Below are 24,180 nucleotides of genomic sequence, written 5' to 3'. Positions count from 1 at the left end.
ATAACATTTTCTTCAAGATTGAGTAAACAATGATAGTTATAATCAAATTCTTTGCAAAGTTCATTTCGTGAATACTTGAGCACTTAAGGAGTCATACTCAGAAGACGCCATTGTTAAGATTGGCGTGGCGTGGCGTCGCGTCGCGTACATCTGTATATCGTACCATTCATACCCCGTGATCGTGCCGTCAATAATCTTCAGTTGTCGATATTTTAGCTTCTACTGACATGTCCCGTCGGTGTTTAGGAATGTCTGCTAAAGAGTCTACCCTTGAATTCCTGGACCATCTGGACGACTATGCTGTACGTTGAATCTAGTGCCAGTGTGTCATCGACCGTGTCATGCAGTTACGACATGGTCCGACAACTTCAAGCTTTATTCTCCGTTCAACCAGGACGAAACTCGCCAAAACGGAAGAGAGTACCTCTTTTCCGCACCAGCGATAGGTCAACACACACTTCAAGCCCTCGATCGTCGCTGAGTCCTGCATCAGCTGGACGGCTCTCGTGTACACTACAATATTATGTACCAGGTATGTATAGCTGCTGTCTTATTTTTAACCAGCCCAATTGTGTCTAAGAATATACGTCTACTCCTTCTTGTATAAACGTGTTTAGCAATGTCTGCATCTGGCAAAGTATCTAACGTTTGTTTGGTTTAAATCATCGATATTCCTGATAATTTCAATGAACATCAAATTCCAGGTCACTTTATGCTAATTTGACTTTTAGTGGTATGCACCCCGCCCGGGATGACTGTTGATTCATGTCAGGGACCGGACAAAAATTAAGGGCGGGGGAGGGGGGATTGGTTTGTTGTTTTAAAGGCCTGTGTTGGCACCAGATTGTCTCACCAGAAAATTTACACACCAGATTACAATTCCAATGGAAAACAACAGGCTATCACCCCTCCATAGTCCTCATGCATACTAGAACAAACGCAATTCCAGGGATCAGCAAAAGTGCCTTTTTAAATCCATGGAAAATAATGACCCTTCAAAAAGTGTTAGCAAGAAAATGATTCTCCCTCCCAAATTTTTGTATGACCTGTGAGTCACAGTCTGTATAAATGATATCTTAATTATTGACATATAAGTTCTCATTTGACTTTGAACTTTTAAAGAATACCTTTAACCAAATAGAAATAATCAGTAGAGTGAAAGTTGAATATCATATTTGTTGTTCACATCTGCTCTTTAACCATCATGTACATTAATATCAATTGCCAAACATTAATAAGAGCACAGGTCTAGCTTGTGTTGTATTTAAGCAATAAAGCACACCCAGCGACGGTATACTACAAGATTTTGACCAGTTCATGGCATATATGCATGAGTGATAGCGAGTGCATATTTGAAGTGAAATGGTCAAAACTAATTAATTTATAAGGTTATAAATAGTGCAAAGTAACATGACATAGCATGTTTAATGCCCCACTAGCTGTAAGTCGTGAAATTTGTTGACCTCAGAATATGTTCCCATTTTTGTCGTGGTTTTCTCTGAATTCTACCCTCTGAAGGGATATTGGCTTTTAACTGCATGAGAACATTTAAACAGTAAACTCAAATTTTAATAGCCATTTTGATTATGGCCCCTTTTTAAAAATTGGTAATATTAACAAGGAGAGAGAACATACAATGTCACAGTTGAAAACATTCACCTCTAGGGTGAACATTCAATCTAGGATGTCAAAACAGCAGGACAATCATGAATGTGGGCCCGTACTCCTGTCCCAAGGGGGTCATTTAAGAAAATCAGGGCGGCCATTGTCAATATACATGTAAAACCCTTGAATTTTCTGTGGAAAATACTATAGTCTATCAATATGTGACCTAAATAAAGTAGTCGATATATCGAATTTTATTAAAACCCTTTTCCTGCCAGACAGTATCCCTTCCCCATCAGCCAAGTCAGTAAAAACCAGTATTGAGCCAAAACATGACATATTTTCACCCACTTGGCTTGGTCTGTTATAGCATCTTTAGTCCAAAGAATCAAGTTTACAGTTTTCAACAGCTTTCAAATGTACAGTATTATGATAAAATACACCACAGGGCTTGAAATACTTTTTTTCAACCACCTGTCCACTGGACAAGTCAAATAAAAAGTGCCTGTCCCAATGAGAAAAGTACCTGTCCCAAATGGCATAATTTATTCCAAGAAACTATACTTATTTCAACTCACCGGAGACAATGTCCAGAGAAATTGATTAGAGTTCAAAGTGAGTTGTGAGAACAGGAAATTGTAGTGTGTAGTTTATGACTGTACGTTGAAAGGATAAATTGAAATTTCATTTAGTGCCCCTAGAACATGAAGTGTGTTTGAAGTTTAATTTAGTGCCCCTGAGAACAAGAAAGTGTGTATGCACAACTATTGTTTGTTAGATGAGGGACAGTCCATTTAGAGTCGACAGATGAGCCGTTTCTGGTCGTCCGCGTTGTCTCTCCCTCCCCCACCCCATGGAGAATGGTTCTTGGAATTAGCCTCATCCGCTCATTCTTTTCTATATGTTACTCAAAAATTAGCACTTTGAATTATTTTTCGATAACCATTCTTTGTTATAAAAAGATTTATCCATATTTTAAACCAGCGTTGCAATGGAAATATGCGGAGCAATTACGTCATGCAATTCTCTTCGGGCATTTGAAATAAAACATCGCTTTTTTCAAGTGATAATATCTAAGTTGCAATTCTGATCGAAATGTTTTGGCAAAAAATACAATCATTTTGGGAGTTCATTTCGTCATGAGGCGATATCGAAGATGTGTTCAGCTTCAAACATGGCCTCCCGTAACGTTGTAACTTATACCTTTGAGCTACCAAAAGAGCCATGCTTGTACAGCTTCCTTCTGTAACTGGTGGAGCCACGTGCCCTTCTTTTACTTCTGAATTTATCGATGTGTCCGTTTATTTGTCAGAAACACCAAGTTCGAAATCCTGGAGTTCGAAGTCGCTGAATTCCGGTTCAAAGTTATAAGGTTGAAGGCAAAGTGTGTCCATTGGGCAGTAGCTCAATACAAACGTACAGTAGATAAGACCCCCTAGCGATACCCCCAAACTTCCTCAACCAAACACGAAAACTTTGCATCATCTAAGGCCAAGCCTCTCTCAAGGAATTCCGATAAGTGGCGCTTCCATATGGCGAAAATTGCGTCATACACATCAATTAATAAAACATAAATTTCCAGGAGAATCATTAGCACATTTCTCATCTCTTCATCATGAATGTTACAAAAATAATCTACTTCAACTTTTAAAGGCAGGTTGATATTTGGGTGGACTATCCCTTTAACATTTCACACTATGACTGAGGTGAAGTGATGACCTTTGGGGAGCCCAACTTCACTGCGCGAATGAATGAATTACATGCATTTGCGTGAACTCTGTGTGACCAAACCATTCAGAGAATGTTGCGTCCTGAGTGGTGCATCAAATAGTGAAGTACATGTAAGGGTCATTCAACATCTTATAGCATGAATTGCACAATGCTCTGTGCAGTTTATGTGAAGATTTCAGTACAGATATGCACATTATCCAGGGTTTTGCTCGTATGAATGGTGATGGGATTTAATGTTAGGGCAAATATTTAATCACATTGCAATCTCTATCTTGGCCAAAGTTGCATGTATAGTCCCAGTGGGTAGTGAATAATAAGTGTATACATCACCAAAATCAGTACATTCTCACAAACTTATTTCGGTTTGAATGTAAAATAAAAAAAAACAATGCTAGAAGATACAGCTAGTAGGGGCTTTAAGTTAACATGAGATTAATTCTAATCTTACCTAAACATGATATGTCATTTTATTTTGCATCATTTAATTTTTAAATTTCTAAATTATTTCTATTACTGCTGAAAATGAAATGTGGTGTTATTTTCAACATGCACATTTTGGATATTTATATGACCATGGATGTAAAAAGAGTCAATTTTTCATCAATGGTCTGACAGTCTACAAGCTCTGAGATACTGCAGGAATGCATAGTGCAGCGTGAATCCAATTATGTTGAGCCTTTTTAGGCCATGAAAATGCTTGATATATTTCTGATTCAAATGTGTCGATGGACTGTCAGATTAATATGGTTATTCATCGTCATTATTGTGGCTTGAAATGTGATTCATCATCTGTGTTTGAGATAATTTGATTTTTCTTGGTAGGATTTTTAACTTTTTTTATATTCTTGCAAGTTGCAGGTCCCCTGGAAGTACATGTATTTATTAGGCGTTGAACAAATAGGGAAAGTGTAGTGCCCAAAGGAATGACAGTCACACAAAAAGGCATGCCAACAACTGGGAACAATATGAGAGGTATGTAGTACAAAGTATGCACTGATAAATTTTTAGTCTAAAGTAGTGAACTTTGAAGGGCAAGTTAACCAAGCACCAGTGTTGGTGAATTATGGTACGTGAACATGGTTAAGCAGAACCAATACAACACAAAGTAAGACAATTCTACTCAGTTGACCTTTGATGTTTGGTTATATTTGCAGGGCACCTAACAGCCATAAGCAACAAAATCTGCCTTTATAATCTTCTTTTGAAGATACAGATGTAATTGATAGTGATGCAGCTTAGCCCATGTCAAATTTTGAATCACAATGAAATGTGTAAACCCTGCAATTTTTTATAGAGAAGCAGAGTGTTGAAACAACTTAAGGGGGTTCTTACATGAGTTCCAAACTCAAATGTACATGATGACATACAATAATTGCATAGTCAAACCTAAGAAATGTTCTTTTTAACTCTGTCTCCAAACACTTGCCAAATATTATTGAAGGAATCCATGAAGTGTACTTTATGAACTTTGTACGGGAAACAAAACATCTAAACAATATCACAAGACAAACTGTCGTTGGAGAGTTTGTTGCAAATTGTGTAATGAAAGATGAAACAAGCTTCTGTTCTGATAACATGTTCCAGATTTCATGACATGCTCAAAAACCATAATTTTATCTTTTACTAAAATAGTATGAAACTATTTTCCTGTAAACTTAATCTTAAACTATAATCCAGTGGGGACTATGTCATACTAAACTTACCTGTTTATCATATTGAAAAAATCTACTGGGGCCACGGAGCGAATTTAAAAAAAACAACAAAACCAAACAGAAGCAGTGGAATGATCATTAGCGTGCAAGGTCGCTGTATTATATGTCAGGGTAAAAAAATTGTAGCCTTGAAATTTCTGGACGGTACAAAGGCTCAGTGGTACGAATGTTCATTCATTGTTGACATCGTATCGATCTGATTGACACTACAGATGTTTGATCGTGCATGCCCTCATGATTGGCAGGTGTTTGAAAGTTTTCACATATTGTTCTTTGGATGCTTTGAACACGTCCACAGCATCGCAGCAGTTTTGGCATAAAAAAATCAACTTACAATGGAAACAATGAGAGAATTTCACCAACAAGGTGATGCCACAAGTATTCACAAAAGTATATGTTGGAATGGGTTGGGTTGGGGTTCACTTTAAATTTGAAAAATGCACAGGGGTCATGTATTTTTCCAACACCATTGGAGTCACTTAATTTCTTAAGTATTTGTCCTGTTAAAAAAGTAGTTTAAGTGTTCAAAAAAATTTTTGGGAGATAAAATGATTCGCTGCATTATTTCACTCTCAGTAGTCATTTAACTGTAAATCTGAACAAAAGTATAATTATCTGTCACATAAACATCTTGCCTTGGCAACTCTGGAGCTTGTCTTATTGTAAATCAAGCACACTGAGGGCAAAGAACAATTTTATTACTTACATATTAGAGATATAGCAAGCTTTTGTCAGGGAAATATTTAACAGTGACCTGTTGACCACTAGTACCATGAAAAGTGAAATAAGTTTTAGTTGAAATTCCAATATCATTACTGTTGTCCACATCTGAACCTTCAAACACCCTATTTGAATCAAGTACATTTGTATCAATTGTCAAACACCTCAGAAAGCACAGAATGTGTTTGTTAAGCTTTGTAAAAAAATTATTCGTAGTTTTCTCATAGACTCCAATGTATAGTGAATCTACATTTCAGTGAGATTCAGAAATCAAATTTCTTGCATACATATCAACTTTTAACCATTCTAGTCTAATGAAGTACTTTCAAATGAATTATCAAAGGTCTATAAATACACAGATTTAAACAAAACAAACTAAATGGATAATGTACAATTCTGATGATTTATTCTGTGTGTCGTTATTTACAGAAATTGAAGGACGTAAACGGGGCTATCCAAGGACTAGCATGAAGCTGAAGACATTTGATAGTTGTGTGTGTTTCTTCTGAGGACAGTGAGCATGACAGAAGTTGCAAGGGTGGTGACTTTATTCGGAGACACTTGCCATGGGATAGAGAAAGAAGTGAAACTGCGTACAGTATGGAAAAACGCTTGCATCAAAGGAAATGCATATTGAGGCTACCTTGCATTGAGGACGTGGCCTCAATCAGACCAGAGCCTGAGGATGAGGATGGTGGGCCATGAGCCGTTATACAGACAAATGACAATATCAACAGCGCTGACAACTCATTACAGGACAATGTTTAATGTATAAGCATATGTTTTTGCATTTTCTTGAATGATGCATTTTTAGTTTTGAACAAAGACCACTCAACTTTTTAATTTTATTGACTAGATACAGGCTGTACTCATGTTATTACACCGACCGAGTCACAAATAGTGATTATTTGTATAATTGAATTTTTGGCACTTTTTAGCTCATATTTGGTTTTATATATAAATACCAAAAGAGCTTATATGATGACTGTATGTCTGTATATTTGTGGTATGTGCGGATGTATGTCCGTCACACACAAAGGCTCCCATACCGCCAAAGCTACCATCTCAGTATTTGGTGTACAGGTAGATGTAGGGGTTGAGATGTGAATTTGTTCAAATGAACATATCAGTGTCAAAATGTGCAAATGAGGTAAGAAAAAGGGAAATTCTGCATGTGTGCAGGAGTTACATGCCAGTAAGAAACAGGCAAACTCCACTTATCTTGAGTCATTTCCTGTCATTGTTTATGAACTGTTACATATTAACAGAACTGCCTAAACCATAGACAGTAGAGGGGAGGAAGACCGTCAGTAGAGGGGAGTTGTTTATGAACTGTTACATATTAACAGAACTGCCCAAACCATAGACAGTAGAGGGGAGGAAGACCGTCAGTAGAGGGGAGGAAGACCGTCTATGGTCAAACTAAGAGGGGCTAGCTGCCTTTCAGCTATGCATGTTGCTAAAGTTGACCTCCAGTACCTAAAATTTCAGACCTTAATTACTTTTGTCATTCTTGTTTTTCTGGTTTAAATATTTCTTGTTGTTTTCTGGTTGTACTGTGCAGAAATCATTGTCATAACATCAACGTAGAATTTTCCTGCGCTGAACAGATAGAAACAACATTTATTGTTGATTTTTGTTAACCCATACTGGTATGTACCAATTCTGATCAAATTTGAGTGACACCGTATAATTGCGGTATTTTTTCTATTCTTGGTCAAGATATCTTCTCTGAGACCACAACTCCAACTGATTTGAAAGTTGGTGTGGAGGTTTTTAGGGTACAGCTCAGTAAGACTTTCAAATTGTGGTGAAGTTTGCATAATTGTATTTTTGGCAAAATTTTTACCATTGTCTTTTGCCTTGTCTTTTTTTTTAAATCGCTGCTACAATTGTACAGACGTTCAATGAATGACTTGAAATGTCGGTTTCAAAAAATCTGGTTATATTATTGTTTGTGATTTTTTTTCAGAAACCACAGCTTTTGTTTAACACATGTGTCAATTATTGTAAATATTTTATTGGAACAGTATTGTTCAGTGAATAAAAAGACATTATTTTTTTAATTGCATAACAGTTGTATGAACTTAAATTGTTGATGTGTGTAGTGTAACATGTGAGTATGAGTAAAATGAAAGAACACTAGTATATCATGAGAATACCGGTAATACATTTTAATCAATAATGGTAGATATTGTGCATACCATCCTATGGCAATATGCCTGCACATAATTCTGTGACCAAATGGAAGAATGCAGAAAAGATATTAAATATCCACGCTGTACATATTGTATCAACTTGGTCCTGTTTGTTTCCCCATAATAGAACTAACTGCCCCATATCTATTTTCTAAGCATGTCCATGCATCATTACCAGTGTAATTGTTGATAATTGCACTGAAGTAAGGCCTTTTGAAATGGATCTGTCAAAAATAACATAAAGGATACAGAGGCCATGTTTAGAAGCAGAATACAAGGTTATTTTGGTATACAATTATGAAAATAAAATGATGAAACAGTACAAAATGTGCAAAAGGTAAGGTTACTGTTTCAAGTAAATACCGATTCATGAGAAATTCAAAGAATTAAAAGGAATGACAGCAGAGCAGTGATATTTTATGCGATTTCATGCAAGGTACCATGGGAAATTTAAGGCAAGAGGGTGGATTCCCATGATCACTAATTTCACGCAGAATCCATTGAAATCCTGCACAGGATTATTCAGGAGACAGTCTTATGGAATCCATTAAAATGCTGTAATGGATTCTGCTGTGGATTCTAAAAGTGTTCCGTATATAGAAGAATCCATAATTGGATACCTTAGGATTCCCTGAGTACCCACAATGGATATCTCTGGATTCCCTTGGATTCTGATTGAATCCACGGAGGAATCCACAACAATGCTTAATGGATTCAGGCTTTTTCACATAGTGACGTCATATACATATATGCGTAACCACAAAAAAAGCCCAGAGCTGTTTCTACACTCATATACTAATTAGCCAAGGCACTATTCGATACAGAGAATATACAGATAGCGCACCGCTGTCTACGTAGCACAAAATTCATCAGAGCTAGGTGCACAACAAGATTCTGAGATCAAAAAATACACAAATATTAACCATAACTGTGCTCATGTAATGACCAATAGAAACATAACAGGAAACAAAAACGACCAATCAAAATAAAAGCGGGAAAAAAAGATTACATCACGCTTACTACAAATGATGACACAGACAAAAATAACGGTCAGTATCTCACTGAGTGACACCGATAGCAACCCAAATCTCTCAACACGAGACGTGAGCTTCATAGTCTCTCTGATAACGATCAGAGCCTACCATCAGCTCAACCGATACGCAGTAGTACACAAGATCCAAGTCATCAAGACAGGGAACAACTATCTGGCACGGAGACAGACGACAGCTTCGCTCCCGATCTGACATTCAAGGTAAGAAAACACACAACATCTAAGAGAAAGGACGACAACAACATCACAGAAAGAATTAGCAAGACGAAACACGAACTAACGGCACTATACGAGACCGAGGAAAAGATAATCAAACAGCAGACCACACTAAAACGCTTCCTCAGAACATCCACAATACCTCGCAGCCTCCAAGTCCGTCTGAAAGCATTTATCGCGGGAACCAAGCCAGACAACGATTTATCAAAAAGTGGCAACAACTAGAACGACACAGCGGTAAGCAGTTCGTCACCCTTCTCCACAACTACCTTCCAGTACATCTAGATAAACAAAAACTCAGAACAAAAGCCTTCATCAGAAGTCTTCGTCGGGAAGCGGCGGCCATCCGAACCAAGACTGAGAGAGAGAAAGCTATCCAACTTCTTAGCTCGACTATCAAATCGGCTAGGAATAAGGCGAGAGACAACATAAACAGCAAGTCGTCTTACCAACATCACTAGGTGACGGCTCTCGCCTAACAAACCAAACCACAAACGGCCTTTTTCAAGGCCAACACATATGAAAAGAGAACTACCGTTAAAAACAATGAACCACCAAGAACACAGACAACACAAATCCAAATACAATAGAAACTACAAAAAACAGAACAAAGCTAAAAAAGAAAACACAGAAACAAGAATCACAGTATGACAAAAATAACGAAACATCGTAATAGAACAAAATTGAGCACTGTAACAAACAAAAATCTCAGATTCATTAAAAACCTATCAACACACAAACTCACCAACATTGAAATCAACGTACTTAGCAAAGGCTTAAAATTCATTCCCACACCAAATCGTCCTAACAGAATCCACCTATTAGAGGACATAAAAAAATACATTGGGAAAATGAGACTCCGATATATCATGAGACACAAACAGACCGTAAAACACCCATTCAAAGTAAACTCGAAATGGATCCCACATACAACCGAGAACACAAATTAAGAATTATTTGGAAGCGACAAAATTGGCTATTGTTAACACACCTTTTCGAAACACAAAAACAACATGACACGTGCAGAAAAAATAGCGTTAATAACGCTATCAAAGAACAAACAGATAACCATCAAACCATTTGATAAAGGTCGGGGGACAGCAATTTTAAACACTAAAGATTACATAAAAGAATGTCAACGTCAACTTAACGACCAACGATACTACACAAAATTGGCAGCAGATGACACACGAAACACAATAGAAGTCATACACAATCTCATAACAGAAATGTACAATGAAAAACACATTGACCATCACACATATGAATATCTGAATCCAATCAATAGAAAAATAAGAACACCACTTTGGTACCTTCTACCAAAAATTCACAAAGTGCCGCCACCAGGAGCTATATTCATAGGACGGCCAATCATAAGTGGATGCTCCAGTCCAACATTTCACATATCAGAGTTCATTGACCATTTTCTCAAACAAATCGTCAAGAAACAACCAACATACATCAAAGACACAACAGACTTTATACGGAAAATTGAGACAATCAAAGTTCCGACCAATGCGACACTAGTAACACTGGATGTAAATTCCATGTACACGAATACACCTCATGATGAGGCAATTGAATCAGTCGGCAGAGCATTAAATCAGGAAAGATCATCAAACAATTACATAATCAAGCAACCACCAACGAAATACATGATAGCTCTGCTAGAAATAATCTTAAAAAACAACACATTTGAATTCAATGATGAATTCTACAGGCAGATTTACGGGGTGGCAATGGGTTCGCCAACGTCGCCAGAGCTGGCTGACCTCACATTCCACGAGACAGAAATGAGAATAATACATAAACACAAACAACAAATATCGACCTGGCTGAGGTTCAGGGATGATGTCTTTCTGATTTTCATCGGAACACAACACGAACTCAATGAATTCATATCAAACATAAACAAAATGCATCCCACGTTCAAATTTTCGTTTGAAAGCTCCCCTCAAGAAATCACATACCTAGACCTGACTATCTACAAAGGTCATCGAAACAACAAAGAGAATATTCTCGACATCAAGACACACACAAAGCCAACAGATACATTCCAATTCTTACAAAGAAACTCATGCCATCCGGCAGCAACATTCAATGGTCTGATCAAAGGTGAAACATTACGATACATCAGAACATGCAACAACGAAACCGATTTTACACAGAAAGTCACACAATTTAGTGAAAAATTACAGGACCGACAATACAAGAAAAATGAAATAGAACGCATTATCAGAGAGACAAATCATAAAAAAAGAAAACAACTGCTTGAACAACAAAAAGAAAAAATAACGCCACCAATAATACAATAGTCTTCATAACAACATACAGCCCGTACATAGAAACAACAAAAATCAAGCAAGCCCTGACAGAAAACTGGCATGAACTTGAAAAAGACGAAACACTACAAAAACTGTTCCAAAACAAACCAATAATCGCATACAGAAGGAACAGAAATATAGGCGACACACTTATAAGCGCCAGACTTCACAAAAACTACAATAGCTCAAACTCAGGTTCACAAGAACCTATACAACACAATGAGATCAAACAGTAGATATTTTAGCTTCCTTATATGAACAACAAACTCAAATGGAACAACATATTACAAAATAAAACAATCAACCATTCAACACGTCTCACCGAACAAAACTGAATTTTAAGCGACTGATGAAGAAAACTCTGTTTTCGAAACGTAGCGCCAAAGGATCGTAGTGTCACAGTAATCTCTCCGCCCCAACCCGGAGTAACACAAGACACGTAGATTACGGGTACGTCTCGCCATGGCTAAAACAACAATTGACATGAAACAGCCAAACAGGATATACACTTATATTATCCACGATATCATACATAAAACGCAAACAACCCAAATATGAACGATGTGTGGAGTTGCTTTCCCTTTACTACTTAAAAACAGTCGATTCCTTTTAAGTTCTCAGGGGAGATGTTATCTTTTGTGGTCAGAGAAACAAGGCTCACACATTGTATTTCATTATATTTGTTGTTCCTCAATTTTCATTGTCAACTTGTAATCTTTCTAACATATTTATATTGAGAGAATAATGTATTGGTTTTAACACTAGTTTATTGACTCCTATCTTGTGTTTTAATTTTCACAATTTACAGAAGTCAAATAGTCCCATCTAGATATTGCCTATACCATTGAGATATTGCAACAGAAATCCTGAAATATGATTTCTTGGGTCAGAAAAGGGAAGGAAAACATCGAGTGCACTGAGGTGTAAAGTAGTGAATGCTTATATCATAAGTGCTGGGAAAAAAAACACATAAGAATTACTTGTGGTAAAAACATTTGCGTGCCTTTGGCAGCATGCCAGCAAAGAATACATGAGAATGAAGTTTCCAAAATTTTGCTCATTTCAACAGCATTGTGACAATTCCTTTTTATTTCTGTCTGTTATGAGAATTTTTTTTCTCAAGCCATTACAGGCTTAATTTTTTTCTTTTATTTCACCTGGTGACAATTTTTTTTCTCAAAATCCTCCATCCCCCCAGGAAATCAAGTGGTCTCCCCTAAGTGAGCCCCTGACCTATACATGCTATCGGGCCAGTGCATTACTTCCTCAGTAGAACTGATATGCCTGCCAGCACCGGTGTTTATCGCCTACGGAGGCCATCATTCTTCAGTCGATCAAAGGCGCCTTTCGTACCAAAAATACACGACAGCCGCAAAAGTGCATCACTGTCAACTTCATAACTATAGATCGTATTGAAATACACAGTGAAACGTTCACAACGTAAAAATGTGCCCATTCCGAGAAACAAGATGGCGTCCGTTTCGATTCTTCAACTCAGATTTTGTCCTACAGTTGTGCGCATGCGCAGACGGTAGCTTTAGCGAAAGTGAGTCAAAATCAAGTAAAATTAAATAAATAAAATAAATAATGGATAAAAATATTGTTTAAAAATAATGCAAGGCATGTATCACCAAATTTTGAACATTTCTGACGGCATTCAACTATACGAACACCCATGCCAAACATCACAATAATCAAATCAGTGGTTTTGAGGAAAAATTGAAAATAGTGGTTTTCAGAAAAAAGCTAAAAAAGTGACTTTAAAATGATTCAATCAAAAAAAGAAAAAAGACTGTTTGAGATACATGCCCAAGTGACCACCAGACCAAATTTCAGAAAAAGTTACTGAAGCGTTTCTGAGATACTGCATCCACAGCATACGGCCCACTATGTTGGCCATATTGGGCCGCGCCATCACATTAGTACCTTGTGCCCACAGGGCACAAAGTACTAAAAATTGCTCCAAAACAGTAATATTTTGTCGTAATTTCAAGAATTAGAAGGTAACACCTTTGCAAACACCCAATCCAAATTTGAGAGCGATTGGGTTTCAGAGAAGAAGAAATTTTACTTAAAATGAGAAAATTAACCAAAAATTCAGCAAAAATACAAAATTTGAGATATCTTCACGATATTCATAAAACTGATTTTGATCACCTTAGGAACCTGTATACCAAATATCAAAGCTATTAGATTAGTAGTTTTTGAATAAAAAAAATTTTGACCAAAAATTCGGAAAGTTGTCCAAAAATTACAAATATGAAAATTTCAATTCAATTTGTATAAACGTGACTGAGGTCATCCTGAGGAACATGTATACCAACTTTCAAAGCAATCAGATGAGTGGTTTCAGAGAAAAACATTTTTTGACTAAAAACTGAAAAAATTACCCCCAAATCTGGGATTTCTTTATATGCCTTGTTTTTTTTAAATGTGCTCTTAAAGGTGTTAGATGAAGGTGCTTGTCAAGGAATTTTAATTATCACGCCATATAATTTGAATGGAGCCTCCGGGAAAAAATCGCAGACATGGTTTTGAAGGATATTGTCAAGGCTTGTCAATGAAGAAATTCTAACCGGAAATCTTGCAGCGTGTTTGCATAAGGCGGGAAAAACCGGTTTTTTGAAGCTTCAGCAAAACCGCTTGTCACGTGACTCTTATGCAAATAATGACCGTATACTGTGCTTGGTCGGATAGCTCTATATCAGGGCTTTCAGAAAATGTATACTTTATTGGGGTTTGGGACGTGTTCCATTGAGATAAAAATAAAAATCTGAAAGTGTCTAAAAGGTATTTAGCTACCTTAAAAAGAAAATACTCTCTAAGATTTTTTGACCAAAAATGACGAAATTCCTCCAAAATAGTAATTTTCCCAATTTTGTCATAATTTCAACAAATTAGAAGCGTAACACCCTCGCAAAAATCCAACCCAAATTTGAGAGCGATTAGGTGGGCGGTTTTAGAGAAGAAGGTTTTACTGAAAATGAGAAAATCACCAAAAAATTCAGTAAAAATACAAAATTAAGCATGTCTTCACAATATTCATAAAACTGTATAAGGTTCACCTAAGGTACTTGCACACAAATTTCAAAGCAATCAAAACAGCGGTTCTCGAGATATTAATTCTCGACCACTTTCACATTTTGTAAGCTCATTTGCATAATTATGGCAATGCAGACTTCATTTGAACAAAATCCCATCTATAGCCCAGGATGCATCCACACACCAAATACCAAGCTGAAATATGCAGCGGTTTGCATGTTTTTGATGTTGACGGACATACTGTACGTACGTACATACATACATACATACATACATACATACATACAGACAGACGCCGTCGACTTCAGCTTATAGATAAACTCACATGGTATAACCAAATGTGAGCAAAAAAATGTATCTTATCTTCTACTTGTTTGTTTTGGCAAATTGGGCATGCTCTGTTTATGACATCAAGGTTTCTATATCTACCTGTTTCTATGTGTAGTATGTGTGCACTAATGCGTAACTTGCACAGGGCTGATCTGTGATCTGGTTTTTTTGTAACATGAAAGTAGCTTTCGAGAGAGAAATCTTTTTTTCAACTCTCTGTATGTGCAAAGTTTATTTTTATGGTGCCCTTGTCTGGTATCATCATGAATCAATTCAAATGCACATTTTTCAAATAGCTGTTTATCTTTTACATTGAAATTAGTTTTAAACTGTTTGTCATTTTCTATTTCTACATTCATGGCATCTCCAATATTTACGAGCAGCAAAGATTGTTTAATTCCTGACACCCAATTATCTGTATGTGCATTGTCCAGTTGACAACCCAGATCATATGCCTCATGAGTCAGTGTTGTATTGCTTTCTTACTTATTTTTAAACAATTTTGACCATTTGTTTTATTTTTGAAACAATTATCTAAGAGGATATCTACCCAGTTCCATTAAACATGCTATGTTGGATGCTTTGTTATTCACTTTAAATTTGTGCTTGCAAAATTTAATATGCAACTTTTCAATTGTGTTTGTTAAGTTTGTGAGTATGGTTTTTGCATTTGTGCATATGTCCGCAGTCCATTTTTAACCAATATTTGACCATTTGTGTTATGCTTGAAACAATTGGAGGAAATCTACCCAGTTCCATTAAACATGCTATGTTGGATGCTTTGTTATTCACTTTAAAGCCCCAACTCCCATATAAAGTGCAAGAACCTACGAGAGTGGTCATAATGGTGGGATATTCAAACGTACTCGGTAGGCTCTGAACGTCATCGATAAAAACCGTTAATTTAGAAATCTACCGCTTAATTTTTTTCTTGGAAAATCGAGGGATTGTGTATAAGTATTTGGAGCACAATATACTTGGTTTCTGACGAAATTAAATTGAAATGACGTCTGGAACCAGAAAAAGGATAAAATATTTGCCGGTAATATCGCCGGTATAACGTTTGATGTCAGTTTGAATCTGCATGATTAACATGATATGCAAATGCAAATGAGTCATTAGAGATACGTTGTTACTTTTTACGTACGTAGCGTTGATGTTCAAGCGGAAAAAAAAAACACCAAAGACTTGGAGCGTACCGAAAGATACAAACGCACGCACACTGTGTATAATAAATGCATGCAAACATATTTGATTGGTAGTTCTCTTTTTGGAAAATTTGTTGGTCCTGAAAGGACCGTTTTCATTTATGTTGGCCTACCTGAGCCGTACATTTTACAGACAGGAAGGCCTATACTGTCATTTATGCCCGACATAAAGTACGTCTGGTATGTTTGGGTTGAGACCACGGACAAGTACCAGCACAAATTCTGGCATGATCTCTCACTTTGTCTACACTGTCTGTATATCTTCTGTCTTTCTTTTCAAATTTCAAGTTTTACCCTCTGGTCAACGTACTGTTGAAAGCGCAATCATCGCAATGCGATATGCGTAACTGTCGCTTAGCTGTTTCCAAAAGTGATATACATTTTCTTTCCCGATCTAAAGCCGTGCATGCCTAAGGAGCCGTCATTATTTATGCCTTGGGGGGTCGGAGGAATCTGAGGGGGGGTCACTCAAAAAATCGAAAGCTACAAGGGGGGTTGCTCAAAAGTGGAGAACAAGAAAGGGGGGCTACTCAATTTTGTTGACATGTAGTGAAGCATTTTGTGGAGTTACGAATTAATACAACAATAATAGTAAAGATATGTATATTCATACCCGGTATTTGTGTACACACACACACACACACACACACAAATATATATATATATATATATATATATATATATATATATATATATATATTTATATATAATCCCATGGTATTTTTCTCTGTTTGACGTCATCGTATACGAGTGTTTTTCGCGAAGCCGTACAACTTCGAGCCGAAGGCGAGAAGTTGTGCGGCTCCGCGAAAAACACGAGTATACGATGACGTCAAACAGAGAAAAATACCATGGGATTATATATTTATCACATGAACAGTCTTCTTATTTTTCTTTTGACGTGAATGGATCAAAATTATCGTAACAAATTGCATGAATTTCGTCGCGATTTGTGTTTTACTTACGCGGATTACTTCATTTAAAGAGTAAAGCGGCCCGTCACCCAGGAGATACTTCATTCATAAATCCCATCAAGCTGAAATTTGCTACATGAAATGGTGTCTCCACCAACCAGACGTACGGATTCTGTCACGTGAACCTGTCAATCATTGTCTCGCGCTGTACCGATGCCAAGGCAAGTCGGCAATCGGCACGGTGGACATAATCGTGCTAGCGACGGATAGCCATAGTATTCAGAGTTATTCAGAATATTTACAAATAGATTTATGAAGTAAATGAAACGACACGATCGAAACAGTAATTCTCATTCTCAGAAATTCCGTGGCTTTTCAAAATATCACACAAGTTTACGACCGTGGCAAGCGCGAAAGATTCCGTTCGATGACACACGAGTGTACCGCATTGCATGTTTATGCCCACAACGCTGCCGTCACCGGTCTCTGCCATGCCAGTGTCAACTCGTTAATCCCGATCTCGGTCGTCAATGTTTTGTCTTAAGGACTTTGATATTTGCAGTGACATATATCTCACCCGTAGATACATCCTAATTTTACTCTACGGAAACTCTGTTTTGAGTGTTGTCTGAGTCAACTTTCGAAGTACATCGGATTCCACAGCGCTGCACTGCAGATACAGCTCAACAGCTGATGTCTTCGATAGCGCTACAGCCTACGCCGCGCTACAGGTTTGATTCCGAGCAAGAATTTACGAATTTTTTGTATGATGAAGGAAATTTATCATTGTTATCGAATAACTTTATGCTTGTGCCTGAAGTCGCTTTCCCGAAGATTATGCTGTACTCATTATTCAGTTGAACTACCGTTGAGGTGAGGATTTCAGGTTTATCGCCAACCGGGATCGCCAGGTACGACGTCCACATTGAGCCTTACGAGGCGACTATACTGGATCGGCGGTATCCCCATTGATTCTCGGGAACAGCTATAGTTTTAGCGACTCAAATTTCGCTGGACATGCCTTCTATGTTTCCATGTGTGGATTTATCGGGTCACCTTTTTGAAAAAGTGTCATGAGAGCACGGCATCGATCACGACAAATCGGTCTATGTTCACGTCGCGACCCGCATGTATGAACGGTACCATGCAAGAAAAAAGTTCCGGTTGATGACGTACAACAGGGGTAATTCGGATTTCTTATCCGTCCTGTTCTACGTCACACAGGTGGGAATTCGGGCCAGTTCATGTGATAAATATATATAATATATATATATATATATATATATATATATATATATTATATATATATATATATATATAAATCATAATACACGTGGTTTCAAGTAGAAACTAAAATCTCATTACACTATGTGTTTCACGTTATTGTGATCTTCAGACAAGAATGATCAGCTATTCGACGTGGCAAGCCTTATGTTAGAGGCTAGTACTGAGTACATTTTTCAGTATTTCCTGATTAAAGATTGATATACTTGCCTGATCATTAATGAGAAACGTCTGCTTTCTATATTCTACATTGTATAGGTTACCGATAGGGGAAAATGTGTAAAGCAAGCTTATTCTGATGCTATAAAGTTTAAAACCAGTTGAATGCCTTGACAACAAACCCTTTTTTATGCAGGAAAATAATAATAAATAATAAATGTGAATAAATGTATGTCTGTCGCTATTTTTTTCGGTTTCAAAAAAAATAGTTGACATCAGCTGATCAGTGAACTGAAATGTAAGTTTTGGAATACTCTCTCAGAATTATTTTCCTTTGAGTTTTTTATACGAAAAAAATACTCCCCAAGTGCCACGAAATAACACCATTTTAATCTCTATTTTTCAAAAGCTCCAATGGCAGGAGGGGGACACCCCCCTCCTGACCTCCCCCCCGCGAACCGCTTATGCGGTCTCTTGTGGTGCTTTCGCACCACATCTCCCCCCTTGAAAAAAAAAATCCTACAGAATAACTGCATGTCACCAGAGCACTGGATACAGACCTGTACATCAGCCCCTGCCACAGCAATTGGAACCTCCTTCCGACAAAGACCTATACCACAGGGTTTAATCAGGGTCTGTACAGGGCCTGTCGCAGCAGCAATCCATTTTACTGTATAGATATTTAACTTTCCCAATTTTTTTGGGGGGGGGGGGGGTCACTCAAATTTTCTGTAGCAGAGAGGGGGGGTTACTCAAACACGTCATGGTTGGCAGGGGGGTTACTCGAAATTTTGGAGTTTCGAAAGCAATTCCTCCGACCCCCCCAGGCCGTAAATAATGACGACTCCCTAAGCTTAGTAACACACAAAGTGAACAAATCAAAAAACAAGTAGCCTCCACAATCCAATGTGCTGACAAAAACCGGATTTTTGTTGACGCCCGCTATCGCCTTCGGCATATTCGGTCGTCACTGCTGTGTCACTTATGCTGATTAGACGTCCAGTTGACAAACGTCGCTGGCGGCAGCTGAGCCTGAGCTCGAGGTCACCGTACTAATCAGTCCATAAGTTGTATTAAAATACCCGCGCTCGATCCCCATCACAGCTAGCTCCAATTCATTCCTGGCAAAGAAAATTCCCGAGGTTACCTGTAGTGCTCATCAGTGACTCTGACTCTGACTACCACGCGTTTGTAATGAACTAGTATCGCGACTGCGTGGAGAGTGTAGAAGTGCAAGTGCACTCGATTTTGGCGGATCGTTCAAAGTAGCGAAATACTAGAACTCACCATTTTATAAGGAGGATGAACATTGAAACGAATGCTCCGAGAATTTATGCGATCACTTTATTCTGATTTTATTTTTGGTAATAAATATTAACAGGTTTGATTTCTAAATAAGTATTTTTCAGAAGCTTTTTGAAATCAATCATAAGACAACAAATGGACACCACATTTCATTTCGGTCACCATAAAACTTGTAATCGAAGCCGGGGAATAGTCGTCGGTACCCTCCCATCCTACAGCGCCGAGTTCATGAGACAACGAATTTTTGAAAAGAAAACTACAACTACCATCCAAGAACTGTGGAAAACTACGTTTTATAATGGAGACACAGCCCTGCCTCGCTGAACCAAGATCGAATGAGGAAAGGGTTGTTTGTGAGACAAAAGCTCTACAAAATTTAGTAGACGACTTGGCCGATGAGCATTGTGGTAAATGTCCAACGTCGTCCATTGAAATGACCACACTCGATAAATTTGGACATCTAGTAGGCGAATTTGCTGTTCTTTCAGAACTGTTTTGATTTTTCCCCGTTCTTTTCTGAAATGCGGCATTTCTAGGACGGCGTTTGGACAAAACGGTGCTTCACTATCAAGGCAAATACGACTCTGCAATAAAGACTCTCTGCAAGAGTGATGTACACTATGACTGAGCCGAGGAAAACCCTGATACAGATCTCGTGGCAGAAAAACTACTCGTTGGATTTCTGCATCGTTTACCCGTATACAAAGATGCGGATAGCTATTGCCACTGTCATGATATGCATTATGTTGAATCATTCAAAAACGCGCTGAATACAATGACAAACGCTTCGTTTTCGGACGAGAAACGTATACCATGACGCATGAGAACTAAGGAGTGTCGATCGATCGCCTGGCAACGTCATCACGGTTTGTACAAATCCGAGGCGACGCCGCGCCGAACCTCTGCTCCAGTAAGACTTCGAAAAAGTCTATGTTCAAGACAAACCTATGGGGGAAATGAGTGGATGTATCGTATGGAAAGTAAACCGTAAAATTGGGAGAAAATAGTATACGTAAAGTCACCGTGCAGTCAATGTTTACATTATGTGGCGTGCACGTTCTATTTTCGGAGGTGTTCAACCAGCTGTTTTAATTTGCTACTTTTTGTTCACAAAGAACCATATTAGTTATGTTTTGCTCCGCCCATTTTTATCGATTTTTCTTGGTAGGGCCCACCGCGAGAGTTACCGTTTAAAGAGGGCACTCCCACTTGATAACATTTTAAAACACATTTTTTTAATGCCAACGGTCGATATTTGATGTGGCGACTCCGCGCGGATCACCAGATATCGATAAAAACATGTCATTTCCCGAGCGTATTTTTCACATCCCGAAGTTTACGATCGTTTCTGGTTATGACCCGAAATCCCCCGAAAGTGTGTTGTTGTGCTGATTGACGATATTCTAAGGAGTCCAAAAACGTTCGAATGACCAATTAATTTACCTCCTACTGCGATGACTTTATATACATCATTATCAATGCCTTTACCTCTGGTAATCTCTTTTTTAAAACTTCTCCTTAGTTTTTGTCGTTTTCATTATTCTCCATCAGTTGTATTAGATTCTTAAACAATACCACATAGATATCAGTTTTTACGTGTAAAATATTAGTTGCCTCTGATGACTACATTTTGTCGTCTGCCACACAGTTACGCGTGGTTCGATACATAGCGGCCGCCGCGTGTGTATGCGCGCATACCACGCGGCGGCCACTATGCATACTATGTATCACCGCACCTATCTGTGTAGTCACCTATGCGAATTCTGGTGGAATCAGCAAACTTTGTTTTTCTCTTTTTTTTGCCGAGTCAGTAGGACTCGGCTTTCTCCAGTGGACATACCGATCACCGACGCGAGTGGTACTGCTGTGGCGTACAGCAGCGTCAGCGTAGACTTGTACTCCATAGCTTAGTTGACAATGGCCACAGTGCCGAACGTTCTATGTTCGGAAGCTGAATTCAGGTGGGCCACCGGAATTCAAACTTTAACTTTTTTGAGGATATATTTTTATCATATCTCTCGTGATCCGCGCATAGTCACCATGTCAAATATCGACCGTTGGTATTAAAAAATGTGTTTTAAAAATGTTACCAAATGGGAGTGCCTCTTTAAGTTTGTGCTTGCAAAAATTTAATATGCAACTTTTCATTGTGTTTGTTAAGTTAGTGAGTATGGTTTTTGCATTTGTGCACATGTCTGCAGTCCATTTTAACCAATATTTGACCATTTGTGTTATGCTTGAAACAATTAGAGGATATCTACCCAGTTCAATTAAACATGCTATGTTGGATGCTTTGTTATTCACTTTAAGTTTGTGCTTGCAAAATTTAATATGCAACTTTTCAATTGTGTTTGTTAAGTTTGTGAGTATGGTTTTTGCATTTGTGCATATGTCTGCAGTCCATACTTTTGTACAGTATAGCAGAATAGGTTTTATCATGGCATCAAACATTTGTAAATAGACCTTAATTGGAATATTTGATTCTGCAAAGAGTAACTGTCTCAATTTAAAACATGCCTTTATAGCTCTGTTTTTCAAATCAATTTGTGCTCTGTTTAGTTTTCTTGTAATATTTAACTTTATGCCAAGGTAAGTATATGTTGACACATTTTCCAACTCATTACCATGTATAGTAAATTTAAATTTGTTGGAAATTTTCCCCGATTTATTGAAAACCATGATTTTGATTTGAGAATGTTTATGCCTAAATGCCATTTTTCACAATAATGCCCTATTGAATTTATAGCATTAAGCGAAGACATCATAGTCGAGGAAGGTCCGTCGGTCAGACCACAGCCCCTCGGCCACACGACAAACCCAGTTATAAGCTAGGCACGAATTGTGTGAACTCTGCACACTTCCGTAATATTCAGGCAAAGGTTAATCAGTAGGCTCTGGTTGTAACAGATAGTTTATGTTTCTCTGATAAGCCAACGACTAAGCAAGTGTTTAACCATCCATCCAGTGTTTGCCAACAACCAACGTCACTACCACGTGCCTATTGTGCACCCACGGCGCTGGACTATGCCCTTTAAGCATTTTAACTTCAGCCAATTCCTTATTTGCATATTTAATAAACTTTCTTAATTAGGGATATTTATCTGAATTGACTTGACCACAGTTGACACAATTGCTATATACATTATGATACTATGATACAACATTATTGAAAGTCATTAAGCATTATTTCTTCAGCCAATTCCTAATTTGCATTTTCAATGATCTTTTCTAATTATGGATATATACTTGATCAAGTTGGCAAAAACATGCCATGTACCGGTACATTGATGATTATACCAGTTTCAACAATATTAAAAGTCATCTCACATTTTCATGTCAGCTGATTTATAATTTGCATATCAAGGGCTCGAAATTAACTTTTTTCCTGGTTGTCAACTTGGGCTACCATTTTCTGAAGTTGGTAGCCCAGTGACATGGCTAGTAGCCCATGCGTATTATAGTTTAGGGTTATTGTTGTTTATTAACCAGAACAACAAAAGCAATTTTTCAAGATTCTGCCCATGAAGTGAATTTTCTAGTCATTTGATGTGAATACTTGCACCAAAGGAAACATGTATAAAGCCCCTTCCCCCCAAAAAAATGGTCTTGTCCTGACATTCAGCAAAAGTGATGAGGCAAAGCGGTTTTTCTTTTTTTTCCTTTTTTTTTCTTTTAGGTAGCTTTCCGCCTTTGTTTTGGTATTTTGAGACAAAAACACGATTTTTTTTATCCCTGAAAGTATTCCTATAATATTGATCTTCCTGTGTGTAGAATATCTTGGTCGTGAAGTTCCTGTTTTTGGGTGAAATTTTGGAATAAAAATGTACGAGAGGCACAGGTGTACATTTTGGCGTTTGAGACTACCGTTAAGTCTTGATTGACAAGGATTACGCTAAGCAAGCAGCGTCACAGTATTCACATGCACTTGGACAACATCCGCTGTGAAAATCCCATTAACACCTACCGTTCACTGCGTGTGTACCTGGCAATTAGGCGTCGAAAGGTGGGTCTTACCGTTTTTCTCATAGGGGTGGCCGCTCCCAAAAGATCACAATTTACAAGGTCAGACTTATGACATTGTTGACGGTACAATTTCAGATTACACAAATGGCCCACACACTAAATGTTTTATCTGGACATTTTTGTGCTTTTGTAAAAGCACCAGGAGTGGTGGATAAGTTTCGTAATGTTAAACATCTTTGAAGAGGCTGTCCCGTATACATAAATGGTACGTTCCACTGGCGGCCTTAGTGACAGCGGGAACACTTGAATACCGCAACAGACACCCTTCACATCTTCAACATTCAAGCAACATTCGCCTCTTTCGGCCGAAAGTTTCGGCTTCTTTTGGCCCCAAGACATTTCAACACCCCCGTTACGA

General features: G+C 37.9%; 2 protein-coding genes and 1 long non-coding RNA gene across 3 annotated transcripts in view; 2 read left to right on the top strand and 1 right to left on the bottom strand.

Annotated features, from left to right (window-relative positions):
* Positions 1–24,180, top strand: part of LOC139123475 (uncharacterized) — a 1,125,851-nt gene that overhangs the window by 270,885 nt on the left and 830,786 nt on the right. The window lies entirely within an intron of this gene.
* The window catches only part of LOC139124320 (colorectal mutant cancer protein-like), a 508,515-nt gene that overhangs the window by 262,576 nt on the left and 221,759 nt on the right, over positions 1–24,180 (bottom strand). The window lies entirely within an intron of this gene.
* Positions 87–6,561, top strand: LOC139123941 (uncharacterized). Its single transcript, XR_011549801.1, has 3 exons — positions 87–532; positions 4,195–4,308; positions 6,198–6,561. It is a non-coding gene; the product is annotated as an uncharacterized lncRNA (long non-coding RNA).

The sequence above is a fragment of the Ptychodera flava genome (assembly GCF_041260155.1).
Source record: "Ptychodera flava strain L36383 chromosome 23 unlocalized genomic scaffold, AS_Pfla_20210202 Scaffold_23__1_contigs__length_28996876_pilon, whole genome shotgun sequence".
NCBI classification, from domain to species: Eukaryota; Metazoa; Hemichordata; class Enteropneusta; family Ptychoderidae; genus Ptychodera; species Ptychodera flava.
Note: the sequence above shows the minus strand (reverse complement) of the source record. Positions and strands in the feature narration are given on the sequence as shown.